Source organism: Scyliorhinus torazame, chromosome 8 (assembly GCF_047496885.1).
Source record: "Scyliorhinus torazame isolate Kashiwa2021f chromosome 8, sScyTor2.1, whole genome shotgun sequence".
Lineage (NCBI taxonomy): Eukaryota > Metazoa > Chordata > Chondrichthyes > Carcharhiniformes > Scyliorhinidae > Scyliorhinus > Scyliorhinus torazame.
Genome location: NC_092714.1, coordinates 47,937,034 through 47,964,457, shown reverse-complemented (window position 1 = coordinate 47,964,457; position 27,424 = coordinate 47,937,034).

Genomic DNA, 27,424 nt, shown 5'->3' with positions numbered 1-27,424 from the left:
CCCATCTATATCTCCCTGTAACCCAAGATTCACAGCCTCACTATTAAGCACCTGGCCAATCTTTGTGTCATCCGCAAACGTACTGATCCTACCCCCCACATAGTCTTCCAAGTCATTTATATAAATGACGAATAATAGGGGATCCAGCGCAGATCCCTGTGGTACACCACTGGACACTGGCTCCCAGTCACTAAAGCAGCTGTCTGTCATCACCCTCTGTCTCCTACAGCTCAGCCAGTTTTGAAACCACCTTATCAAGTTCCCCTCTACTCCATGTGAGTTTGCCTTCTTTATAAGTCTCCCATGTGGGACTTTGTCAAATGCCTTGCTGAAATCCATATAAACTACATTGACTGCACTACCCTCATCTACACACTTAGTCATGGGCTCAAAAAATTCAATCAAATTTGTTCGGCATAACCTCCCTCTGACAAAGCCATGCTGACTATTCCTGATCAAGCCTTGCCTCTCCAAGTGGAGATAGATTCAGTCCTTCAGAATTTTCTCCATCAGTTTCCCCACCACTGACATGAGACTCACTAGCCTGTAGTTCCCTGGCTTATCCCGGCAGCCTTTCTTAAATAGTGGGACCACATTCGCGATTCACCAGTCCTCTGACACCTCTCCCGTGGCCAGAGAAGAATTAAAAATTTGGATCAGGGCCCCTGCGATCTCCCTCACCTCCCACAGCAACCTGGGACACAGTTCGTCCGGACGTGGAGATTTGTCCACTTTTAAGCCTGCCAACACCTCCAAAGACCTTGTCCCTTCCTGTGACAACTTACTCAATAACCTCACAGTCCCTCTTCCCGAGTTCCATATCAGCCTCCTCATTCTCTTCGGTGAAGACAGAAATATTAATTTAACACCGTACCAATGTCCTCTGGCTCCACCCACAGATTCCCCCCATGGTCCCTAATGGGGCCTATTTATTCTCTAGTTATCCTCTTTCCATTGATGCACTTAGAGAATATCTTGGAATTTTCCCTATTTTTACCAGCTAGAGATTTCTCATATCCCCTCTTTGGTCTCCTAATTGCTTTCTTAAGATCCATCCTACACTTTCTGTACTCCACTAATGCCTCTGTTGATTTGCTCCCCTTGTAAATAATAAAAGCCTCTCTCTTCCTTGTTATTGTATCCTTAAAATCTCTGGTCATCCATGGCTCTCTGGGCTTGTTATTCCTAGAAGGAACACGTTGGGCCTGTACCCTCCCCATTTCCTCTTTCAACACCCCCTACTGCTCTTCGTAGATCACCCCACCAGTAACTTGTTCCAATCAACTTGGCCAGATCCTGCCTTATTTTACTGCTCTCTCCCAATCTAAGATCTTTTTCTGCAATTTGTCTATTTCCTTGCCCATAACAAACTTACTTCGCACCGTGTTGTGGTCGCTATCACTAAAATGCTCCCCCACCATCACATAAACTACCTGGCCAGCTTCATTCCCCAGCATTGGGTCCAGCACTGCACATCCCTTGTTGGACCCTTCATATGTTAAGCTAAAAAGTTCTCTTGTATACATTTTACGAACTCTGCTCCATCTAAGCCCTTAACACAATGACTATCCCAATTAATGTTGGGAAAGTTGAAATCACCCACTATAATTACCCTATTATTATTTTTACACACTTCTTCAAATTGCACACACATTTGCTCCTCAATTTCCACAACGTTCCATTTAACTCCACCCCCAAGATATGTGCGAGATCTCAGAGCCGTCAATAAAATTGTTATCCCTATTGCTCCATTGGTGCCGGACACAAATGTCATTTTGTCTTCTATACCACCAACAGCAGACACCTTCTCTGTCATAGATTTATGCTCAGCCTTTTTCTCCATACCATTGCACCCGGACAGTCAATATCTATTTGCTTTTACATATCGGAATCAGCAGTACACTTGGACGCGCCTCCCGCAGGGCTACACAGAAAGCACGGCAGTATATGCTGCGGCGGTTAAGAGAGACTTGGATGGGTGCCAGATGTCGTCCGGCTCAACGCTGTTACAATATGCGGACGATTTATTATTGCCCTCAGAGGGGGGTCTAACTTGCCAGCAGGATACCCTTTTGTTATTGTCACATCTAGCGGAAAGAGGGCATAGGGCCTCAATGGACAAGCTGCAATTCTGTCAGAAGACAGTTCAGTATTTGGGATTTCAGCTGCAGCAAGGACAGCGGAGGCTTGGGTCTGAAAGAATACAGGCTGTAGCAAGGGTTCCAACTCCGCGTACGAAAAAAGAAACCCTTACCTTCCTCGGCATGGTGGGCTAATGCAGGCAGTGGATCCCGGACTATAAAGAGATGGACGCAGTACTGCGCAAGGCTACCCTACAGGACGCCCCTTCAGTTGTCACGTGGACCCCAGAGAGGGAGCAAGCATTTTGTAACTTGGAACAAGCCATGATTAGCGACCCTGCCTTGGGACTTCCTAATTTCACTAAACCCTTTACTCTTTATGTGAGTGAAGCAGGGTGATTTACAACAAGGGTCCTGGTGCAAGAGCATTGAGGAGGGAAATGACCCCTTGCCTATTACTCGGTCGCCCTATGTGCAGTGGTAAAGGGTATGCCAAGTTGCTTAAGAGCAGGAGCAGCCACGGCCGCCATAATAGAAAAATCAGTACCCCTTGTACTCGACCACCCATGTACAGTATTGGTTCCTCACTCTGTTTTGCTGCTGCTTAATTCATCCGCAACGCAGCATTTTACTGCGGCTCCACGCACTGGGTACAAGGTAATCCTCTCTAAAACCAACTTTACCTACAAGCGAATGCCTGCTGTCTACCCTGCTACACTCTTGCCCACGCCCTCGGAAGCAGAACATATGTATGATCATGACTGTTTACAATTGGTTGAAGCCACCACAACCCCTCGACCTGATTTATTGAGTCACCCACTAGAAAATCCAGACATCATCTTTTTCACCGATGGGTCAGCAAACCGACCAAATGATATGATCCTCCTGGCCGGCTATGCAATCGTAACTCCATTCAAGGTAGTGGAAGCTTTTGCTCTGCCTTCGGGAATGTCTGCTCAAGTGGCTGAATAGTTTGCCCTTACTAAAGCATGTATTCCAGCTAAAAATAAAACAGTCAATATTTATACTGATTCCCGATCCGCTTTGGGGTAGTACACGATTTTGGCCAATTATGGAAAAACAGGGGATTCATAGGTTCCTCCGGCCAACCTATTAAATGTGCTAAATTGGTTTTAAATTTACTAGATGCTGTTCAGCTGCCCAGCAACATAGCCATTTTAAAGTGCGAAGCGCATACTGCTGCAGTCGATGAAGTCTCCAGTGGTAATAGATTTGCTGATAAAATAGCCAAACAAGTGGCTCTCAAACAGCAGCCACAACTGCAAGCTGCTGTAGTAGAACCTCCGTCCACCATAACAGAACCAGAGTTAAAGCAGGCACAGGAGCAAGCCTCCCCACAGGAGCATCGCTCCTGGCTCAAAGCCGGTTGCTACCAAGACAGCCATCAGATCTGGGCCCACCCCGATACCCGTGCAGTATGCCCCAGGAGTCTGTTTTTGCCACTATGCCGCCTTGCCCATGGACAGGCTCATGTGGGAAAAGGAGGGATGACACATGCAATATTTCAACAATGGTATGCTCCAGGTATTACGGTAGCAATTGAAAAAGTAGCCCGCACATGTATGATTTGTCAGAGGAATAATCGGGGCAAAACACCCGTTGCCTTTGATCATCTCCCACAGCCCGAAATGCCTTTTGAAAATTTGCAGATAGATTTTGTACACATGCCGATGGCTAAGGGATTCAAATACAAGCTGGTGATAGTGGACATGTGGGTTACTTTGTACCCAGTGCGTGGAGCCGCAGTAAAATGCTGTGTTGCGGATGAATTAAGCAGCAGCAAAACAGAGTGAGGAACCAATACTGTCCATGGGTGGTCAAGTACAAGGGGTACTGATTTTTCTACTATGGCTGCTGTGGCTGCTATTGCTCTTAAGCAACTTGGCATACCCTTTACCACTGCACATAGGGCGGCCGAGTAATAGACTTTTCCGACCAAAAGAGGTGATGCTAGAACAGTGGTAAATACTCTGTTGAAGGAAATAATACCTAGGTTTGGAATACCGATGGGTATTAACAGTGACAGGGGAACTCATTTCACTAGCAAATTGACCAAAGACCTCACAGAAGCCATGGGATTTGATTGGAAATTGCATATCCCATATCAGCCGCAATCCTCAGGAATTGTGGAACGGATGAATGGAATAATTAAAACTGCAGTCACAAAAGTGTGTCAACATAATGGGCTGCTATGGCCAGATGCCATGTCCGTAGTAATGTATGCTCTGAGAAATCAGAAAAATCGCAATACAGGCTTAACCCTGTATGAGATATTAATGGGACGCCCCATGACAACTGGAGCAAATCCCCAAATGACCCCAGCGGCAATAGTCTTAATATGGGCAGATGAGACATCACTCAAATATGCCCAAGCTATGTGCGAGGCCGCTGGAAAAATACATGCAAAGGTGCGACAGGCTCAGATGCATCCAAAAGTGGGAAATACACACCCCTTTAAACCTGGAGATCAAGTAGGTGAAAGCACTAAACAAAGATTATTTTTCTCCTGGGTGGAAAGGACCCTACCAAGTGGTGCTAACAACCCGAACAGCCGTTAAAGTAAAAGAAAAGCCAGATGGGGTCCACGCAACTCGTGTAAACTACATCGTATGGAACTTTGAGAGTGCTAGCAAAACACTGGCCTGAAGAGAATGACGACGTTGATGTTTTTATATATAATCATATTAATCCAACATCATGTAGAGGGTAAACTAAACACTAACACCTTGATATACATGTCTCACTCGTACGCAGAGAGGGTAAATAAATCATTGGGTTTGTACACAAATTCCCAGATGCTCGGGGGAGGGCATCCCCGTGCGACCCATCCTATTCACCAGTAACGAGATAGCGAGTGGGCCCTGCGATGGAATAATACAGGGCATGGTGAAGATACACAGGATATGTTAGGTTGGAGATCAGCTGGATACGATATGAGCAGGTTTAAAGGATGGTGGTGGCCTAGGTTTAATGTAACATCCCAACTGCCCTGTTTGATCCTTCCCAATTACACTGGAGTCCCAAAGGGTAGCATATGCTTTAGGAAACATAAAACATATGGGACCTACCCAGTCGGCACGAGTCAGTGCGATCAGATTTTGAATTGGCAACCCCCTATGCTCCGCCTTACAGTTAAAGGACCAAACATCTTTGACTGGTCAGAGGTTGAAAATCGAACTAGTAGAGGCCCCTGGGGAGGGGATCCGATTAGACTAATGATGACTGATAGTAAAGGAAACCTGACCGCATATAATGGCACCTATTTTATCAGTGGGCGTAAGGCTGGTTACCAGAGAATTGGGAGGGCTCCTGCTATTTGGGACATGTAGTCCCTTATGTACACCACATCCAGCAACTGCAGGACCATCCCCATCGCAGGACAACACAAAGTGTTATGACATGGGCACAAATGCTGGGAATCATGATACCACCATTAGGAATAGCCACTAATGCATACGAACTACGCAAATTACGAGACATTCTTGAGCAGGTAGCGAATGACACTGCAGAAACTGTTAACCAAATAGAAACTGAGATGGTTGCTATAAGAGCGGTTGCCCTACAGAATAGGATGGCCGTTGATTTCTTGTTAGCTGAAAAGGGAGGTACTTGTGCTCTGATTGGCAGTGACTGCTGCACATACATCCCTGATAGAACAGTACAGCACAGAACAGGCCCTTCGGCCCTCGATGCTGTGCTGATCTTTGACCGAAACCAAGACCAAGCTATCCCACTCCCTGTCATTCTGGTGTGCTCCATGTGACACTGCAGAAACTGTTAACCAAATAGAAACTGAGATGGTTGCTATAAGAGCGGTTGCCCTACAGAATAGGATGGCCGTTGATTTCTTGTTAGCTGAAAAGGGAGGTACTTGTGCTCTGATTGGCAGTGACTGCTGCACATACGTCCCTGATAGAACAGTACAGCACAGAACAGGCCCTTCGGCCCTCGATGCTGTGCTGATCTTTGACCGAAACCAAGACCAAGCTATCCCACTCCCTGTCATTCTGGTGTGCTCCATGTGCCTATCCAATAACCGTTTGAAAGTTCCTAAAGTGTCCGACTCCACTATCACAGCAGGCAGTCCATTCCACACCCTAACCGTTCTCTGAGTAAAGAACCTACCTCGGACATCCCTCCTATATCTCCCACCGTGAACCTTATAGTTATGCCCCCTTGTAACAGCTACATCCATCCGAGGAAATAGTCTCTGAATGTCCACTCTATCTATACCCCTCATCATCTTATAAACCTCGATTAAGTCGCCTCTCACCCTTCTCTGCTCCAAAGAGAAAAACCCTAGCTCCATCAACCTTTCCTCATAAGACCTACCCTCCAAACCAGGCAGCATCCTGGTAAATCTCCTTTGCATCCTTTCCAATGCTGTCACATCCCTCCTATAGTGAGGTGATCAGAACTGCACACAATACTCCAAATGTGGTCTCACCAGGGTCCTGTACAGTTGCAGCATAACCCCCTGGCTCTTAAACTCAATCCCCCTGTTAATAAACGCTAACACACTATAGGCTTTCTTCACGGCTCTATCCACTTGACTGGCAACCTTCAGAGATCTGTGGACATGAACCCCAAGATCTCTCTGTTCCTCCACATTCCTCAGAACACTGCCGTTGACCCTGTAATCCCACATTCAAATTTGTCCTACCAAAATTAATCACCTCGCACTTATCAGGGTTAAACTCCATCTGCCATTTTTCAGCCCAGCTCTGCATCCTATCAATGTCTCTTTGCAGCCTACAACAGCCCTCCACCTCATCCACTACTCCACCAATCTTGGTGTCATCGGCAAATTTACTGATCCAGCTTCAGCCCCCTCCTCCAAGTCATTGATAAAAATCACAAATAGCAGAAGACCCAGCACTGATCCCTGTGGTACACCGCTGGTAACTGGTCTCCAGTCTGAAAATTTTCCATCCACCACCACCCTCTGTCTTCTATGTGATAGACAGTTACTTATCCAAGTGGCCAAATTTCCCTCTATCCCACACCTCCTTACTTTCTTCATGAGCCGACCATGTGGAACCTTATCAGATAACTCAGAGAAAATTGATAACCTGGTGGATCACATTCGTAGAGAGGTAGCATGATTACATGAGGATGGGGGATGGGACTTTGGCTTTGGATGGTTGGGAACATTAGGACAGAGGATTGTGATTTGGATTACAATCATCGTTGTAATCCTGATTGTCGTATGGTTACTGTTTAAATGTTGCTCGGGATGTTGTCAGGACATGGGGGCGAGTATGTCAGCGTTGCCTCCATGGTCCCAGCCACTGAACAATCAGGTACCTGTCATACATCCATTCCCCTTACATGATAACCCACCCTTTGCTGCTGAGGACACTGTAATGTACTAACAATGTGTTGATAGGAGGGAATTGTAGAAGGGACTTTTGTTGGCGGATTAATTGCCTTAATACTCTGTATTCATTTTAACCAACTTCTTGACTATATTTCATGGAAATAGTCACTTGGCAAAGCATGATGGATATTTAGCCTTATTTTTAGTCAAGAAGTTCGGTATGAAACAGTCAGAAGGTCATACAATGTAAACAAGCGTACAGCTGCACATTGTTTTGCTGACAGCAGATAATTATTATTTTTCTTAGGCGAGGAACTCAAGGCCTGTTATTAAACTCTAACTCCGGCCTGCTCGCTTTTCTGTCTTTTTGCTAATCTAAAGAATGCATTTTGTCCCAGATATTGCTTACTGTATCATATAAATTGCTTGCCTTACCTTTGTAAAGCGGGGACATTTGGAATGACTGTGGTCTCTCTAATCCCCCCATGAACTTCTTGTTAAATAAAGGACCATTGGCGAAAGCTCGAAGTGCTGACTTATAATTTCTTCAACACTGTCACTTTCCCCACAGTCAGTGCAATTTGTGTCACTTTCCCCACGGTCAGTGCAGTCTGTGTCACTTTCCCCACAGTCAGTGCAGTCTGTGTCACTTTCCCCACAGTCAGTGCAGTCTGTGTCACTTTCCCCACAGTCAGTGCAGTTTGTGTCACTTTCCGCACAGTCAGTGCATTTTATGTCACTTTCCCCAGTCAGTGCAGTTTGTGTCACTTTCCGCACAGTCAGTGCAGTTTGTGTCACTTTCCCCACAGTCAGTGCAGTTTGTGTCATTTTCCCCACAGTCAGTGCAGTTTGTGTCACTTTCCACAGTCAGTTCAATTTGTGTCACTTTCCCCATGGTCAGTGCAGTCTGTGTCACTTTCCCCACAGTCAGTGCAGTCTGTGTCACTTTCTCCACAGTCAGTGTAGTCTGTGTCACTTTCCCCACAGTCAGTGCAGTTTGTGTCATTTTCCCCACAGTCAGTGCAGTTTGTGTCACTTTGCCCACAGTCAGTGCAGTTTGTGTCACTTTCCCCACAGTCAGTGCAGTTTGTGTCACTTTCCCCACAGTCAGTGCAGTTTGTGTCACTTTCCCCACAGTCAGTGCAGAATGTGTCACTTTCCCCACAGTCAGTGCAGTTTGTGTCACTTTCCCCACAGTCAGTGCAGTCTGTGTCACTTTCCCCACAGTCAGTGCAGTTTGTGTCACTTTCCCCACAGTCAGTGCAGTTTGTGTCACTTTCCCCACAGTCAGTGCAGTTTGTGTCACGTTCCCCACAGTCAGTGCAGTTTGTGTCACGTTCCCCACAGTCAGTGCAGTTTGTGTCACTTTGCCCACAGTCAGTGCAGTTTGTGTCACTTTGCCCACAGTCAGTGCAGTCTGTGTCACGTTCCCCACAGTCAGTGCAGTTTGTGTCACGTTCCCCACAGTCAGTGCAGTTTGTGTCACTTTCCCCACAGTCAGTGCAGTTTGTGTCACTTTGCCCACAGTCAGTGCAGTTTGTGTCACTTTCCCCACAGTCAGTGCAGTCTGTGTCACTTTCCCCACAGTCAGTGCAGTTTGTGTCACTTTCCCCACAGTCAGTGCAGTTTGTGTCACTTTCCCCACAGTCAGTGCAGTTTGTGTCACGTTCCCCACAGTCAGTGCAGTTTGTGTCACGTTCCCCACAGTCAGTGCAGTTTGTGTCACTTTGCCCACAGTCAGTGCAGTTTGTGTCACTTTGCCCACAGTCAGTGCAGTTTGTGTCACTTTCCCCACAGTCAGTGCAGTCTGTGTCACGTTCCCCACAGTCAGTGCAGTTTGTGTCACGTTCCCCACAGTCAGTGCAGTTTGTGTCACTTTCCCCACAGTCAGTGCAGTTTGTGTCACTTTGCCCACAGTCAGTGCAGTTTGTGTCACTTTGCCCACAGTCAGTGCAGTCTGTGTCACGTTCCCCACAGTCAGTGCAGTTTGTGTCACGTTCCCGACAGTCAGTGCAGTTTGTGTCACTTTCCCCACAGTCAGTGCAGTTTGTGTCACTTTCCCCACAGTCAGTGCAGTTTATGTCACGTTCCCCACAGTCAGTGCAGTTTGTGTCACTTTCCGCACAGTCAGTGCAGTTTGTGTCACTTTCCGCACAGTCAGTGCAGTTTGTGTCACTTTCCGCACAGTCAGTGCAGTTTGTGTCACGTTCCCCACAGTCAGTGCAGTTTGTGTCACTTTCCCTACAGTCAGTGCAGTTTGTGTCACTTTCCGCACAGTCAGTGCAGTTTGTGTCACTTTCCCCACAGTCAGTGCAGTTTGTGTCACTTTCCCTACAGTCAGTGCAGTTTGTGTCACTTTCCGCACAGTCAGTGCAGTTTGTGTCACTTTCCCCACAGTCAGTGCAGTTTGTGTCACTTTTTGCACGGTCAGTGCTGCCTGTGTCACTTTCCCCACAGTCAGTGCAGTCTGTGTCATTTTCCCCACAGTCAGTGCAGTCTGTGTCACTTTCCCCACAGTCAGTGCAGTTTGTGTCACTTTCCCTACAGTCAGTGCAGTTTGTATCACGTTCCCCACAGTCAGCGCAGTCTGTGTCACTTTCCCCACAGTCAGTGCAGTTTGTGTCACTTTCCCCACAGTCAGTGCAGTTTGTGTCACTTTCCACAGTCAGTTCAATTTGTGTCACTTTCCCCACAGTCAGTGCAGTTTGTGTCACTTTCCACAGTCAGTTCAATTTGTGTCACTTTCCCCACAGTCAGTGCAGTCTGTGTCACTTTCTCCACAGTCAGTGTAGTCTGTGTCACTTTCCCCACAGTCTGTGCAGTTTGTGTCATTTTCCCCACAGTCAGTGCAGTTTGTGTCACTTTCCCCACAGTCAGTGCAGTTTGTGTCACTTTCCCCACAGTCGATGCAGTTTGTGTCACTTTCCCCACAGTCAGTGCAGTTTGTGTCATGTTCCCCACAGTCAGTGCAGTTTGTGTCACGTTCCCCACAGTCAGTGCAGTTTGTGTCACTTTCCCCACAGTCAGTGCAGTCTGTGTCACTTTCCCCACAGTCAGTGCAGTTTGTGTCACTTTGCCCACAGTCAGTGCAGTTTGTGTCACTTTGCCCACAGTCAGTGCAGTTTGTGTCACTTTCCCTACAGTCAGTGCAGTTTGTGTCACTTTGCCCACAGTCAGTGCAGTCTGTGTCACTTTTTGCACGGTCAGTGCTGCCTGTGTCACTTTCCCCACAGTCAGTGCAGTTTGTGTCACGTTCCCCACAGTCAGTGCAGTTTGTGTCACGTTCCCCACAGTTAGTGCAGTTTGTGTCACTTTCTCCACAGTCAGTGCAGTTTGTGTCACGTTCCCCACAGTCAGTGCAGTTTGTGTCACGTTCCCCACAGTCAGTGCAGTTTGTGTCACGTTCCCCACAGTCAGTGCAGTCTGTGCCACTTTGCCCACAGTCAGTGCAGTTTGTGTCACTTTCCCCACAGTCAGTGCAGTTTGTGTCACTTTACCGACAGTCAGTGCAGTTTGTGTCACGTTCCCCACAGTCAGTGCAGTCTGTGCCACTTTCCCCACAGTCAGTGCAGTCTGTGTCACGTTCCCCACAGTCAGTGCAGTTTGTGTCACTTTCCCCACAGTCAGTGCAGTCTGTGTCACTTTCCCCACAGTCAGTGCAGTCTGTGTCACTTTCCCCACAGTCAGCGCAGTCTGCGCCACATTCCCCACAGTCAGTCAGTCTGTCACTTTCCCCACAGTCAGTGCAGTCTGTCACTTTCCCCACAGTCTGTGCAGTCAGTGTCACTTTACCCACAGTCAGTGCAGTCTGTCACTTTCCCCACAGTCAGTGCAGTTTGTGTCACTTTACCCACAGTCAGTGCAGTTTGTGTCACTTTCCCCACAGTCAGTGCAGTTTGTGTCACTTTACCCACAGTCTGTGCAGTCAGTGTCACTTTACCCACAGTCAGTGCAGTCTGTCACTTTCCCCACAGTCAGTGCAGTCTGTCACTTTCCCCACAGTCTGTGCAGTCAGTGTCACTTTACCCACAGTCAGTGCAGTCTGTCACTTTCCCCACAGTCAATGCAGTTTGTGTCACTTTCCCCACAGTCAGTGCAGCCTGTGTCACTTTCCCCACAGTCGATGCAGTCTGTGTCACTTTCCCCACAGTCAGTGCAGTTTGTGTCACTTTACCCACAGTCAGTGCAGTCTGTGTCACTTTACCCACAGTCAGTGCAGTTTGTGTCACTTTACCCACAGTCAGTGCACTTTGTGTCACTTTCCCCACAGTCAGTCAGTATGTGTCACTTTACCCACAGTCAGTCAGTATGTGTCACTTTACCCACAGTCAGTGCAGTCTGTGTCACGTTCCCCACAGTCAGTGCAGTTTGTGTCACTTTCCCCACAGTCAGTGCAGTTTGTGTCACTTTCCCCACAGTCAGTGCAGTCTGTGTCACTTTCCCCACAGTCAGTGCAGTTTGTGTCCCTTTCCCTACAGTCAGTGCAGTCTGTGTCACTTTTTGCACGGTCAGTGCTGCCTCTGTCACTTTCCCCACAGTCAGTGCAGTCAGTGTCACTTTACCCACAGTCAGTGCAGTTTGTGTCACTTTCCCCACAGTCAGTGCAGTTTGTGTCACTTTCCCCACAGTCAGTGCTGTCAGTGTCACTTTACCCACAGTCAGTGCAGTTTGTGTCCCTTTCCCTACAGTCAGTGCAGTCAAAGAACAAAGAACAAAGAACAAAGAAATGTACAGCACAGGAACAGGCCCTTCGGCCCTCCAAGCCCGTGCCGACCATACTGCCCGACTAAACTACAATCTTCTACACTTCCTGGGTCCGTATCCTTCTATTCCCATCCTATTCATATATTTGTCAAGATGCCCCTTAAATGTCCCTATCGTCCCTGCCTCCACTACCTCCTCCGGTAGTGAGTTCCAGGCACCCACTACCCTCTGCGTAAAAAACTTGCCTCGTACATCTACTCTAAACTTTGCCCCTCTCACCTTAAACCTATGCCCCCTAGTAATTGACCCCTCTACCCTGGGGAAAAGCCTCTGACTATCCACTCTGTCTATGCCCCTCATAATTTTGTATACCTCTATCAGGTCGCCCCTCAACCTCCTTCGTTCCAGTGAGAACAAACCGAGTTTATTCAATCGCTCCTCATAGCTTATGCCCTCCATACCAGGCAACATTCTGGTAAATCTCTTCTGCACCCTCTCTAAAGCCTCCACATCCTTCTGGTAGTGTGGCGACCAGAATTGAACACTATACTCCAAGTGTGGCCTAACTAAGGTTCTATACAGCAGTCTGTGTCACTTTTTGCACGGTCAGTGCTGCCTCTGTCACTTTACCCACAGTCAGTGCACTTTGTGTCACTTTGCCCACAGTCAGTGCAGTTTGTGTCACTTTCCCCACAGTCAGTGCAGTTTGTGTCACTTTCCCCACAGTCAGTGCACTTTGTGTCACTTTGCCCACAGTCAGTGCAGTTTGTGTCACTTTCCCCACAGTCAGTGCAGTCTGTGTCACTTTACCCACAGTCAGTGCAGTTTGTGTCACTTTCCCCACAGTCAGTGCAGTTTGTGTCACTTTCCCCACAGTCAGTTCAGTTTGTGTCACTTTCCCCACGGTCAGTGCAGTTTGTGTCACGTTCCCCACAGTTAGTGCAGTTTGTGTCACTTTGCCCACAGTCAGTGCAGTTTGTGTCACTTTCCCCACAGTCAGTGCAGTTTGTGTCACTTTGCCCACAGTCAGTGCAGTTTGTGTCACTTTCCCCACAGTCAGTGCAGTCTGTGTCACTTTACCCACAGTCAGTGCAGTTTGTGTCACTTTCCCCACAGTCAGTGCAGTCTGTGTCACTTTCCCCACAGTCAGTGCAGTCTGTCACTTTCCCCACAGTCAGTGCAGTTTGTGTCACTTTCCACAGTCAGTGCAGTTTGTGTCACTTTCCCCACAGTCAGTGCACTTTGTGTCACTTTCCCCACAGTCAGTGCAGTTTGTGTCACTTTGCCCACAGTCAGTGCACTTTGTGTCACTTTCCCCACAGTCAGTGCAGTTTGTGTCACTTTCCACAGTCAGTGCAGTTTGTGTCACTTTCCCCACAGTCAGTGCACTTTGTGTCACTTTCCCCACAGTCAGTGCACTTTGTGTCACTTTGCCCACAGTCAGTGCACTTTGTGTCACTTTCCCCACAGTCAGTCAGTATGTGTCACTTTACCCACAGTCAGTCAGTATGTGTCACTTTACCCACAGTCAGTGCAGTTTGTGTCACTTTACCCACAGTCAGTGCACTTTGTGTCACTTTACCCACAGTCAGTGCAGTCTGTGTCACTTGACCCACAGTCAGTGCAGTCTGTGTCACTTTCCCCACAGTCAGTGCAGTTTGTGTCACTTTCCACACAGTCAGTGCAGTTTGTGTCACTTTACCCACAGTCAGTGCAGTCTGTGTCACTTTGCCCACAGTCAGTGCACTTTGTGTCACTTTCCCCACAGTCAGTCAGTATGTGTCACTTTACCCACAGTCAGTCAGTATGTGTCACTTTACCCACAGTCAGTGCAGTTTGTGTCACTTTACCCACAGTCAGTGCACTTTGTGTCACTTTACCCACAGTCAGTGCAGTCTGTGTCACTTTACCCACAGTCAGTCAGTATGTGTCACTTTACCCACAGTCAGTGCAGTTTGTGTCACTTTACCCACAGTCAGTGCACTTTGTGTCACTTTCCCCACAGTCAGTCAGTATGTGTCACTTTACCCACAGTCAGTCAGTATGTGTCACTTTACCCACAGTCAGTGCAGTTTGTGTCACTTTACCCACAGTCAGTGCAGTTTGTGTCACTTTACCCACAGTCAGTGCAGTTTGTGTCACTTTACCCACAGTCAGTGCAGTTTGTGTCACTTTACCCACAGTCAGTGCAGTCAGTGTCACTTTACCCACAGTCAGTGCAGTTTGTGTCACTTTACCCACAGTCAGTGCAGTTTGTGTCACTTTACCCACAGTCAGTGCAGTTTGTGTCACTTTCCCCACAGTCAGTGCAGTCAGTGTCACTTTACCCACAGTCAGTGCAGTTTGTGTCACTTTACCCACAGTCAGTGCAGTTTGTGTCACTTTCCCCACAGTCAGTGCAGTTTGTGTCACTTTACCCACAGTCAGTGCAGTTTGTGTCACTTTACCCACAGTCAGTGCAGTTTGTGTCACTTTACCCACAGTCAGTGCAGTTTGTGTCACTTTACCCACAGTCAGTGCAGTTTGTGTCACTTTCCCCACAGTCAGTGCAGTCTGTGTCACTTTCCCCACAGTCAGTGCAGTTTGTGTCACTTTCCCCACAGTCAGTGCAGTCTGTGTCACTTTCCCCACAGTCAGTCAGTATGTGTCATTTTACCCACAGTCAGTGCAGTTTGTGTCACTTTCCCCACAGTCAGTGCAGTTTGTGTCACTTTCCCCACAGTCAGTGCAGTTTGTGTCACTTTACCCACAGTCAGTGCAGTTTGTGTCACTTTCCCCACAGTCAGTGCAGTTTGTGTCACTTTACCCACAGTCAGTGCAGTTTGTGTCACTTTACCCACAGTCAGTGCAGTTTGTGTCACTTTACCCACAGTCAGTGCAGTTTGTGTCACTTTACCCACAGTCAGTGCAGTCTGTGTCACTTTCCCCACGGTCAGTGCAGTTTGTGTCACTTTACCCACAGTCAGTGCAGTCTGTGTCACTTTCCCCACGGTCAGTGCAGTTTGTGTCACTTTCCCCACGGTCAGTGCAGTTTGTGTCACTTTCCCCACAGTCAGTGCAGTTTGTGTCACTTTCTCCACAGTCAGTGCAGTCTGTGTCACTTTCCCCACAGTCAGTGCAGTTTGTGTCACGTTCCCCACAGTCAGTGCAGTTTGTGTCACGTTCCCCACAGTTAGTGCAGTTTGTGTCACTTTCTCCACAGTCAGTGCAGTTTGTGTCACTTTCCCCACAGTCAGTGCAGTTTGTGTCACTTTGCCCACAGTCAGTGCAGTTTGTGTCACTTTCCCCACAGTCAGTGCAGTTTGTGTCACTTTGCCCACAGTCAGTGCAGTTTGTGTCACTTTCCCCACAGTCAGTGCAGTCTGTGTCACTTTCCCCACAGTCAGTGCAGTCTGTGTCACTTTCCCCACAGTCAGTGCAGTCTGTGCCACTTTGCCCACAGTCAGTGCAGTTTGTGTCACTTTCCCCACAGTCAGTGCAGTTTGTGTCACTTTACCCACAGTCAGTGCAGTTTGTGTCACTTTACCCACAGTCAGTGCAGTTTGTGTCACTTTGCCCACAGTCAGTGCAGTTTGTGTCACTTTCCCCACAGTCAGTGCAGTCTGTGTCACTTTCCCCACAGTCAGTGCAGTCTGTGTCACTTTACCCACAGTCAGTGCAGTTTGTGCCACTTTGCCCACAGTCAGTGCAGTTTGTGTCACTTTCCCCACAGTCAGTGCAGTTTGTGTCACTTTACCCACAGTCAGTGCAGTTTGTGTCACTTTACCCACAGTCAGTGCAGTTTGTGTCACTTTGCCCACAGTCAGTGCAGTTTGTGTCACTTTCCCCACAGTCAGTGCAGTCTGTGTCACTTTCCCCACAGTCAGTGCAGTTTGTGTCACTTTGCCCACAGTCAGTGCAGTTTGTGTCACTTTCCCCACAGTCAGTGCAGTTTGTGTCACTTTACCCACAGTCAGTGCAGTTTGTGTCACTTTACCCACAGTCAGTGCAGTTTGTGTCACTTTGCCCACAGTCAGTGCAGTTTGTGTCACTTTCCCCACAGTCAGTGCAGTCTGTGTCACTTTCCCCACAGTCAGTGCAGTCTGTGTCACTTTACCCACAGTCAGTGCAGTTTGTGCCACTTTGCCCACAGTCAGTGCAGTTTGTGTCACTTTCCCCACAGTCAGTGCAGTTTGTGTCACTTTACCCACAGTCAGTGCAGTTTGTGTCACTTTACCCACAGTCAGTGCAGTTTGTGTCACTTTGCCCACAGTCAGTGCAGTTTGTGTCACTTTGCCCACAGTCAGTGCAGTCTGTGCCACTTTGCCCACAGTCAGTGCAGTTTGTGTCACTTTACCCACAGTCAGTGCAGTTTGTGTCACTTTACCCACAGTCAGTGCAGTTTGTGTCACTTTACCCACAGTCAGTGCAGTTTGTGTCACTTTCCCCACAGTCAGTGCAGTTTGTGTCACTTTACCCACAGTCAGTGCAGTTTGTGTCACTTTACCCACAGTCAGTGCAGTCTGTGCCACTTTGCCCACAGTCAGTGCAGTTTGTGTCACGTTCCCCACAGTCAGTGCAGTCTGTGCCACTTTCCCCACAGTCAGTGCAGTTTGTGTCACTTTCCCCACAGTCAGTCAGTCTGTGTCACGTTCCCCACAGTCAGTGCAGTTTGTGTCACTTTCCCCACAGTCAGTCAGTCTGTGTCACTTTCCCCACAGTCAGCGCAGTCTGCGCCACATTCCCCACAGTCAGTCAGTCTGTCACTTTCCCCACAGTCAGTGCAGTCTGTCACTTTCCCCACAGTCTGTGCAGTCAGTGTCACTTTACCCACAGTCAGTGCAGTCTGTCACTTTCCCCACAGTCAGTGCAGTTTGTGTCACTTTACCCACAGTCAGTGCAGTTTGTGTCACTTTCCCCACAGTCAGTGCAGTTTGTGTCACTTTACCCACAGTCTGTGCAGTCAGTGTCACTTTACCCACAGTCAGTGCAGTCTGTCACTTTCCCCACAGTCAGTGCAGTCTGTCACTTTCCCCACAGTCTGTGCAGTCAGTGTCACTTTACCCACAGTCAGTGCAGTCTGTCACTTTCCCCACAGTCAGTGCAGTTTGTGTCACTTTCCCCACAGTCAGTGCAGTCTGTGTCACTTTCCCCACAGTCAGTGCAGTTTGTGTCACTTTACCCACAGTCAGTGCAGTCTGTGTCACTTTACCCACAGTCAGTGCAGTTTGTGTCACTTTACCCACAGTCAGTGCACTTTGTGTCACTTTCCCCACAGTCAGTCAGTATGTGTCACTTTACCCACAGTCAGTCAGTATGTGTCACTTTACCCACAGTCAGTGCAGTCTGTGTCACGTTCCCCACAGTCAGTGCAGTTTGTGTCACTTTCCCCACAGTCAGTGCAGTTTGTGTCACTTGCCCCACAGTCAGTGCAGTCTGTGTCACTTTCCCCACAGTCAGTGCAGTTTGTGTCCCTTTCCCTACAGTCAGTGCAGTCTGTGTCACTTTTTGCACGGTCAGTGCTGCCTCTGTCACTTTCCCCACAGTCAGTGCAGTCAGTGTCACTTTACCCACAGTCAGTGCAGTTTGTGTCACTTTCCCCACAGTCAGTGCAGTTTGTGTCACTTTCCCCACAGTCAGTGCTGTCAGTGTCACTTTACCCACAGTCAGTGCAGTTTGTGTCCCTTTCCCTACAGTCAGTGCAGTCTGTGTCACTTTTTGCACGGTCAGTGCTGCCTCTGTCACTTTACCCACAGTCAGTGCACTTTGTGTCACTTTGCCCACAGTCAGTGCAGTTTGTGTCACTTTCCCCACAGTCAGTGCAGTTTGTGTCACTTTCCCCACAGTCAGTGCACTTTGTGTCACTTTGCCCACAGTCAGTGCAGTTTGTGTCACTTTCCCCACAGTCAGTGCAGTCTGTGTCACTTTACCCACAGTCAGTGCAGTTTGTGTCACTTTCCCCACAGTCAGTGCAGTTTGTGTCACTTTCCCCACAGTCAGTGCAGTTTGTGTCACTTTCCCCACGGTCAGTGCAGTTTGTGTCACGTTCCCCACAGTTAGTGCAGTTTGTGTCACTTTGCCCACAGTCAGTGCAGTTTGTGTCACTTTCCCCACAGTCAGTGCAGTTTGTGTCACTTTGCCCACAGTCAGTGCAGTTTGTGTCACTTTCCGCACAGTCAGTGCAGTCTGTGTCACTTTACCCACAGTCAGTGCAGTTTGTGTCACTTTCCCCACAGTCAGTGCAGTCTGTGTCACTTTCCCCACAGTCAGTGCAGTCTGTCACTTTCCCCACAGTCAGTGCAGTTTGTGTCACTTTCCACAGTCAGTGCAGTTTGTGTCACTTTCCCCACAGTCAGTGCACTTTGTGTCACTTTCCCCACAGTCAGTGCAGTTTGTGTCACTTTGCCCACAGTCAGTGCACTTTGTGTCACTTTCCCCACAGTCAGTGCAGTTTGTGTCACTTTCCCCACAGTCAGTGCAGTTTGTGTCACTTTCCACAGTCAGTGCAGTTTGTGTCACTTTCCCCACAGTCAGTGCACTTTGTGTCACTTTCCCCACAGTCAGTGCAGTTTGTGTCACTTTGCCCACAGTCAGTGCACTTTGTGTCACTTTCCCCACAGTCAGTCAGTATGTGTCACTTTACCCACAGTCAGTCAGTATGTGTCACTTTACCCACAGTCAGTGCAGTTTGTGTCACTTTACCCACAGTCAGTGCACTTTGTGTCACTTTACCCACAGTCAGTGCAGTCTGTGTCACTTTACCCACAGTCAGTGCAGTCTGTGTCACTTTCCCCACAGTCAGTGCAGTTTGTGTCACTTTCCACACAGTCAGTGCAGTTTGTGTCACTTTACCCTAAGTCAGTGCAGTCTGTGTCACTTTGCCCACAGTCAGTGCACTTTGTGTCACTTTCCCCACAGTCAGTCAGTATGTGTCACTTTACCCACAGTCAGTCAGTATGTGTCACTTTACCCACAGTCAGTGCAGTTTGTGTCACTTTACCCACAGTCAGTGCACTTTGTGTCACTTTACCCACAGTCAGTGCAGTCTGTGTCACTTTACCCACAGTCAGTCAGTATGTGTCACTTTACCCACAGTCAGTGCAGTTTGTGTCACTTTACCCACAGTCAGTGCACTTTGTGTCACTTTCCCCACAGTCAGTCAGTATGTGTCACTTTACCCACAGTCAGTCAGTATGTGTCACTTTACCCACAGTCAGTGCAGTTTGTGTCACTTTACCCACAGTCAGTGCAGTTTGTGTCACTTTACCCACAGTCAGTGCAGTTTGTGTCACTTTACCCACAGTCAGTGCAGTTTGTGTCACTTTACCCACAGTCAGTGCAGTCAGTGTCACTTTACCCACAGTCAGTGCAGTTTCTGTCACTTTACCCACAGTCAGTGCAGTTTGTGTCACTTTACCCACAGTCAGTGCAGTTTGTGTCACTTTCCCCACAGTCAGTGCAGTCAGTGTCACTTTACCCACAGTCAGTGCAGTTTGTGTCACTTTACCCACAGTCAGTGCAGTTTGTGTCACTTTCCCCACAGTCAGTGCAGTTTGTGTCACTTTACCCACAGTCAGTGCAGTTTGTGTCACTTTCCCCACAGTCAGTGCAGTTTGTGTCACTTTACCCACAGTCAGTGCAGTTTGTGTCACTTTACCCACAGTCAGTGCAGTTTGTGTCACTTTCCCCACAGTCAGTGCAGTCTGTGTCACTTTCCCCACAGTCAGTGCAGTTTGTGTCACTTTCCCCAAAGTCAGTGCAATCTGTGTCACTTTCCCCACAGTCAGTCAGTATGTGTCATTTTACCCACAGTCAGTGCAGTTTGTGTCACTTTCCCCACAGTCAGTGCAGTTTGTGTCACTTTCCCCACAGTCAGTGCAGTTTGTGTCACTTTACCCACAGTCAGTGCAGTTTGTGTCACTTTCCCCACAGTCAGTGCAGTTTGTGTCACTTTACCCACAGTCAGTGCAGTTTGTGTCACTTTACCCACAGTCAGTGCAGTTTGTGTCACTTTACCCACAGTCAGTGCAGTTTGTGTCACTTTACCCACAGTCAGTGCAGTCTGTGTCACTTTCCCCACAGTCAGTGCAGTTTGTGTCCCTTTCCCTACAGTCAGTGCAGTCTGTGTCACTTTTTGCACAGTCAGTGCTGCCTCTGTCACTTTACCCACAGTCAGTGCAGTTTGTGTCACTTTGCCCACAGTCAGTGCAGTTTGTGTCACTTTCCCCACAGTCAGTGCAGTTTGTGTCACTTTGCCCACAGTCAGTGCAGTTTGTGTCACTTTACCCACAGTCAGTGCAGTCTGTCACTTTCCCCACAGTCAGTGCAGTTTGTGTCACTTTACCCACAGTCAGTGCAGTCTGTGTCACTTTCCCCACGGTCAGTGCAGTTTGTGTCACTTTGCCCACAGTCAGTGCAGTTTGTGTCACTTTACCCACAGTCAGTGCAGTCTGTCACTTTCCCCACAGTCAGTGCAGTTTGTGTCACTTTACCCACAGTCAGTGCAGTCTGTGTCACTTTCCCCACGGTCAGTGCAGTTTGTGTCACTTTCCCCACAGTCAGTGCAGTTTGTGTCACTTTGCCCACAGTCAGTGCAGTCTGTGTCACTTTCCCCACAGTCAGTGCAGTTTGTGTCACTTTACCCACAGTCAGTGCAGTCTGTCACTTTCCCCACAGTCAGTGCAGTCTGTGTCACTTTCCCCACAGTCAGTGCAGTTTGTGTCACTTTCCCCACAGTCAGTGCAGTTTGTGTCACTTTCCCCACAGTCAGTGCAGTTTGTGTCACTTTCCCCACAGTCAGTGCAGTTTGTGTCACTTTCCCCACGGTCAGTGCAGTTTGTGTCACGTTCCCCACAGTCAGTGCAGTTTGTGTCACTTTCCCAACAGTCAGTGCAGTTTATGTCACTTTCCCCACAGTCAGTGCAGTTTGTGTCACTTTCCCCACGGTCAGTGCAGTTTGTGTCACGTTCCCCACAGTCAGTGCAGTTTGTGTCACGTTCCCCACAGTCAGTGCACTTTGTGTCACTTTCCCCACAGTCAGTGCAGTCTGCGCCACATTCCCCACAGTCAGTGCAGTTTGTGTCACTTTCCCCACAGTCAGTGCAGTCTGTCACTTTCCCCACAGTCAGTGCAGTCTGTCACTTTCCCCACAGTCAGTGCAGTCTGTGTCACTTTACCCACAGTCAGTGCAGTCTGTCACTTTACCCACAGTCAGTGCAGTTTGTGTCACTTTACCCACAGTCAGTGCAGTTTGTGTCACTTTCCCCACAGTCAGTGCAGTTTGTGTCACTTTACCCACAGTCAGTGCAGTTTGTGTCACTTTACCCACAGTCAGTGCAGTTTGTGTCACTTTACCCGCAGTCAGTGCAGTCTGTGTCACTTTCCCCACAGTCAGTGCAGTTTGTGTCACTTTCCCCACGGTCAGTGCAGTTTGTGTCCCTTTCCCTACAGTCAGTGCAGTCTGTGTCACTTTTTGCACGGTCAGTGCTGCCTCTGTCACTTTCCCCACAGTCAGTGCAGTCAGTGTCACTTTCCCCACAGTCAGTGCAGTTTGTGTCACTTTCCCCACAGTCAGTGCAGTTTGTGTCACTTTCCCCACAGTCAGTGCAGTTTGTGTCACTTTCCCCACAGTCAGTGCAGTTTGTGTCACTTTCCCCACAGTCAGTGCAGTTTGTGTCACTTTCCACACAGTCAGTGCAGTTTGTGTCACTTTCCCCACAGTCAGTGCAGTTTGTGTCACTTTCCCCACAGTCAGTGCAGTTTGTGTCACTTTCCCCACAGTCAGTGCAGTTTGTGTCACTTTCCCCACGGTCAGTGCAGTTTGTGTCACGTTCCCCACAGTCAGTGCAGTTTGTGTCACTTTGCCCACAGTCAGTGCAGTCTGTGTCACTTTCCCCACAGTCAGTGCAGTTTGTGTCACTTTACCCACAGTCAGTGCAGTCTGTGTCACTTTCCCCACAGTCAATGTAGTTTGTGTCACTTTCCCTACAGTCAGTGCAGTTTGTGTCACTTTCCCCACAGTCAGTGCAGTTTGTGTCACTTTCCCCACAGTCAGTGCAGTTTGTGTCACTTTGCCCACAGTCAGTGCAGTCTGTGTCACTTTCCGCACAGTCAGTGCAGTCTGTGTCACTTTCCCCACAGTCAGTGCAGTTTGTGTCACTTTCCCCACAGTCAGTGCAGTCTGTGTCACTTTCCCCACAGTCAGTGTAGTTTGTGTCACTTTCCCTACAGTCAGTGCAGTTTGTGTCACTTTCCCCACAGTCAGTGCAGTCTGTGTCACTTTCCCCACAGTCAGTGTAGTTTGTGTCACTTTCCCCACAGTCAGTGCAGTCTGTGCCACATTCCCCACAGTCAGTGCAGTTTGTGTCACTTTCCCCACAGTCAGTGCAGTCTGTCACTTTCCCCACAGTCAGTGCAGTCTGTGTCACTTTCCCCACAGTCAGTGCACTTTGTGTCACTTTCCCCACAGTCAGTGCAGTCTGTCACTTTCCCCACAGTCAGTGCAGTCTGTGTCACTTTCCCCACAGTCAGTGCAGTCAGTGTCACTTTACCCACAGTCAGTGCAGTTTGTGTCACTTTACCCACAGTCAGTGCAGTTTGTGTCACTTTACCCACAGTCAGTGCAGTCTGTGTCACTTTACCCACAGTCAGTCAGTATGTGTCACTTTACCCACAGTCAGTGCAGTTTGTGTCACTTTACCCACAGTCAGTGCACTTTGTGTCACTTTCCCCACAGTCAGTCAGTATGTGTCACTTTACCCACAGTCAGTCAGTATGTGTCACTTTACCCACAGTCAGTGCAGTTTGTGTCACTTTCCCCACAGTCAGTGCAGTTTGTGTCACTTTACCCACAGTCAGTGCACTTTGTGTCACTTTCCCCACAGTCAGTCAGTATGTGTCACTTTACCCACAGTCAGTCAGTATGTGTCACTTTACCCACAGTCAGTGCAGTTTGTGTCACTTTCCCCACAGTCAGTGCAGTCTGTGTCACTTTACCCACAGTCAGTGCAGTTTGTGTCACTTTACCCACAGTCAGTGCAGTCTGTCACTTTCCCCACAGTCAGTGCAGTCTGTCACTTTCCCCACAGTCAGTGCAGTCTGTGTCACTTTCCCCACAGTCAGTGCAGTTTGTGTCACTTTCCCCACAGTCAGTGCAGTTTGTGTCACTTTCCCCACAGTCAGTGCAGTTTGTGTCACTTTCCCCACAGTCAGTGCAGTTTGTGTCACTTTCCCCACGGTCAGTGCAGTTTGTGTCACGTTCCCCACAGTCAGTGCAGTTTGTGTCACTTTCCCAACAGTCAGTGCAGTTTATGTCACTTTCCCCACAGTCAGTGCAGTCTGTGTCACTTTCCCCACAGTCAGTGCAGTCTGTGTCACTTTCCCCACAGTCAGTGCAGTTTGTGTCACTTTCCCCACAGTCAGTGCAGTTTGTGTCACTTTCCCCACAGTCAGTGCAGTTTGTGTCACTTTCCCCACAGTCAGTGCAGTTTGTGTCACTTTCCCCACGGTCAGTGCAGTTTGTGTCACGTTCCCCACAGTCAGTGCAGTTTGTGTCACGTTCCCCACAGTCAGTGCAGTTTATGTCACTTTCCCCACAGTCAGTGCAGTTTGTGTCACTTTCCCCACGGTCAGTGCAGTTTGTGTCACGTTCCCCACAGTCAGTGCAGTTTGTGTCACGTTCCCCACAGTCAGTGCACTTTGTGTCACTTTCCCCACAGTCAGTGCAGTCTGCGCCACATTCCCCACAGTCAGTGCAGTTTGTGTCACTTTCCCCACAGTCAGTGCAGTCTGTCACTTTCCCCACAGTCAGTGCAGTCTGTCACTTTACCCACAGTCAGTGCAGTCTGTGTCACTTTACCCACAGTCAGTCAGTATGTGTCACTTTACCCACAGTCAGTGCAGTTTGTGTCACTTTACCCACAGTCAGTGCACTTTGTGTCACTTTCCCCACAGTCAGTCAGTATGTGTCACTTTACCCACAGTCAGTCAGTATGTGTCACTTTACCCACAGTCAGTGCAGTTTGTGTCACTTTCCCCACAGTCAGTGCAGTTTGTGTCACTTTCCCCACAGTCAGTGCAGTCTGTGTCACTTTACCCACAGTCAGTGCAGTTTGTGTCACTTTACCCACAGTCAGTGCAGTCTGTCACTTTCCCCACAGTCAGTGCAGTCTGTCACTTTCCCCACAGTCAGTGCAGTCTGTGTCACTTTCCCCACAGTCAGTGCAGTTTGTGTCACTTTCCCCACAGTCAGTGCAGTTTGTGTCACTTTCCCCACAGTCAGTGCAGTTTGTGTCACTTTCCCCACAGTCAGTGCAGTTTGTGTCACTTTCCCCACGGTCAGTGCAGTTTGTGTCACGTTCCCCACAGTCAGTGCAGTTTGTGTCACTTTCCCAACAGTCAGTGCAGTTTATGTCACTTTCCCCACAGTCAGTGCAGTCTGTGTCACTTTCCCCACAGTCAGTGCAGTCTGTGTCACTTTCCCCACAGTCAGTGCAGTTTGTGTCACTTTCCCCACAGTCAGTGCAGTTTGTGTCACTTTCCCCACAGTCAGTGCAGTTTGTGTCACTTTCCCCACAGTCAGTGCAGTTTGTGTCACTTTCCCCACGGTCAGTGCAGTTTGTGTCACTTTCCCCACGGTCAGTGCAGTTTGTGTCACGTTCCCCACAGTCAGTGCAGTTTGTGTCACGTTCCCCACAGTCAGTGCACTTTGTGTCACTTTCCCCACAGTCAGTGCAGTCTGCGCCACATTCCCCACAGTCAGTGCAGTTTGTGTCACTTTCCCCACAGTCAGTGCAGTCTGTCACTTTCCCCACAGTCAGTGCAGTCTGTCACTTTCCCCACAGTCAGTGCAGTCTGTGTCACTTTACCCACAGTCAGTGCAGTCTGTCACTTTACCCACAGTCAGTGCAGTTTGTGTCACTTTACCCACAGTCAGTGCAGTTTGTGTCACTTTCCCCACAGTCAGTGCAGTTTGTGTCACTTTACCCACAGTCAGTGCAGTTTGTGTCACTTTACCCACAGTCAGTGCAGTTTGTGTCACTTTACCCACAGTCAGTGCAGTCTGTGTCACTTTCCCCACAGTCAGTGCAGTTTGTGTCACTTTCCCCACGGTCAGTGCAGTTTGTGTCCCTTTCCCTACAGTCAGTGCAGTCTGTGTCACTTTTTGCACGGTCAGTGCTGCCTCTGTCACTTTCCCCACAGTCAGTGCAGTCAGTGTCACTTTCCCCACAGTCAGTGCAGTTTGTGTCACTTTCCCCACAGTCAGTGCAGTTTGTGTCACTTTCCCCACAGTCAGTGCAGTTTGTGTCACTTTCCCCACAGTCAGTGCAGTTTGTGTCACTTTCCCCACAGTCAGTGCAGTTTGTGTCACTTTCCACACAGTCAGTGCAGTTTGTGTCACTTTCCCCACAGTCAGTGCAGTTTGTGTCACTTTCCCCACAGTCAGTGCAGTTTGTGTCACTTTCCCCACAGTCAGTGCAGTTTGTGTCACTTTCCCCACAGTCAGTGCAGTTTGTGTCACTTTCCCCACGGTCAGTGCAGTTTGTGTCACGTTCCCCACAGTCAGTGCAGTTTGTGTCACTTTGCCCACAGTCAGTGCAGTCTGTGTCACTTTCCCCACAGTCAGTGCAGTCTGTGCCACATTCCCCACAGTCAGTGTAGTTTGTGTCACTTTACCCACAGTCAGTGCAGTCTGTGTCACTTTCCCCACAGTCAGTGTAGTTTGTGTCACTTTCCCTACAGTCAGTGCAGTTTGTGTCACTTTCCGCACAGTCAGTGCAGTCTGTGTCACTTTCCCCACAGTCAGTGCAGTTTGTGTCACTTTCCCCACAGTCAGTGCAGTCTGTGTCACTTTCCCCACAGTCAGTGTAGTTTGTGTCACTTTCCCTACAGTCAGTGCAGTTTGTGTCACTTTCCCCACAGTCAGTGCAGTCTGTGTCACTTTCCCCACAGTCAGTGTAGTTTGTGTCACTTTCCCCACAGTCAGTGCAGTCTGTGCCACATTCCCCACAGTCAGTGCAGTTTGTGTCACTTTCCCCACAGTCAGTGCAGTCTGTCACTTTCCCCACAGTCAGTGCAGTCTGTGTCACTTTCCCCACAGTCAGTGCACTTTGTGTCACTTTCCCCACAGTCAGTGCAGTCTGTCACTTTCCCCACAGTCAGTGCAGTCTGTGTCACTTTCCCCACAGTCAGTGCAGTCAGTGTCACTTTACCCACAGTCAGTGCAGTTTGTGTCACTTTACCCACAGTCAGTGCAGTTTGTGTCACTTTACCCACAGTCAGTGCAGTCTGTGTCACTTTACCCACAGTCAGTCAGTATGTGTCACTTTACCCACAGTCAGTGCAGTTTGTGTCACTTTACCCACAGTCAGTGCACTTTGTGTCACTTTCCCCACAGTCAGTCAGTATGTGTCACTTTACCCACAGTCAGTGCAGTCTGTCACTTTACCCACAGTCAGTGCAGTCTGTGTCACTTTACCCACAGTCAGTCAGTATGTGTCACTTTACCCACAGTCAGTGCAGTTTGTGTCACTTTACCCACAGTCAGTGCACTTTGTGTCACTTTCCCCACAGTCAGTCAGTATGTGTCACTTTACCCACAGTCAGTCAGTATGTGTCACTTTACCCACAGTCAGTGCAGTTTGTGTCACTTTCCCCACAGTCAGTGCAGTTTGTGTCACTTTCCCCACAGTCAGTGCAGTCTGTGTCACTTTACCCACAGTCAGTGCAGTTTGTGTCACTTTACCCACAGTCAGTGCAGTCTGTCACTTTCCCCACAGTCAGTGCAGTCTGTCACTTTCCCCACAGTCAGTGCAGTCTGTGTCACTTTCCCCACAGTCAGTGCAGTTTGTGTCACTTTCCCCACAGTCAGTGCAGTTTGTGTCACTTTCCCCACAGTCAGTGCAGTTTGTGTCACTTTCCCCACAGTCAGTGCAGTTTGTGTCACTTTCCCCACGGTCAGTGCAGTTTGTGTCACGTTCCCCACAGTCAGTGCAGTTTGTGTCACTTTCCCAACAGTCAGTGCAGTTTATGTCACTTTCCCCACAGTCAGTGCAGTCTGTGTCACTTTCCCCACAGTCAGTGCAGTCTGTGTCACTTTCCCCACAGTCAGTGCAGTTTGTGTCACTTTCCCCACAGTCAGTGCAGTTTGTGTCACTTTCCCCACAGTCAGTGCAGTTTGTGTCACTTTCCCCACAGTCAGTGCAGTTTGTGTCACTTTCCCCACGGTCAGTGCAGTTTGTGTCACGTTCCCCACAGTCAGTGCAGTTTGTGTCACTTTCCCAACAGTCAGTGCAGTTTATGTCACTTTCCCCACAGTCAG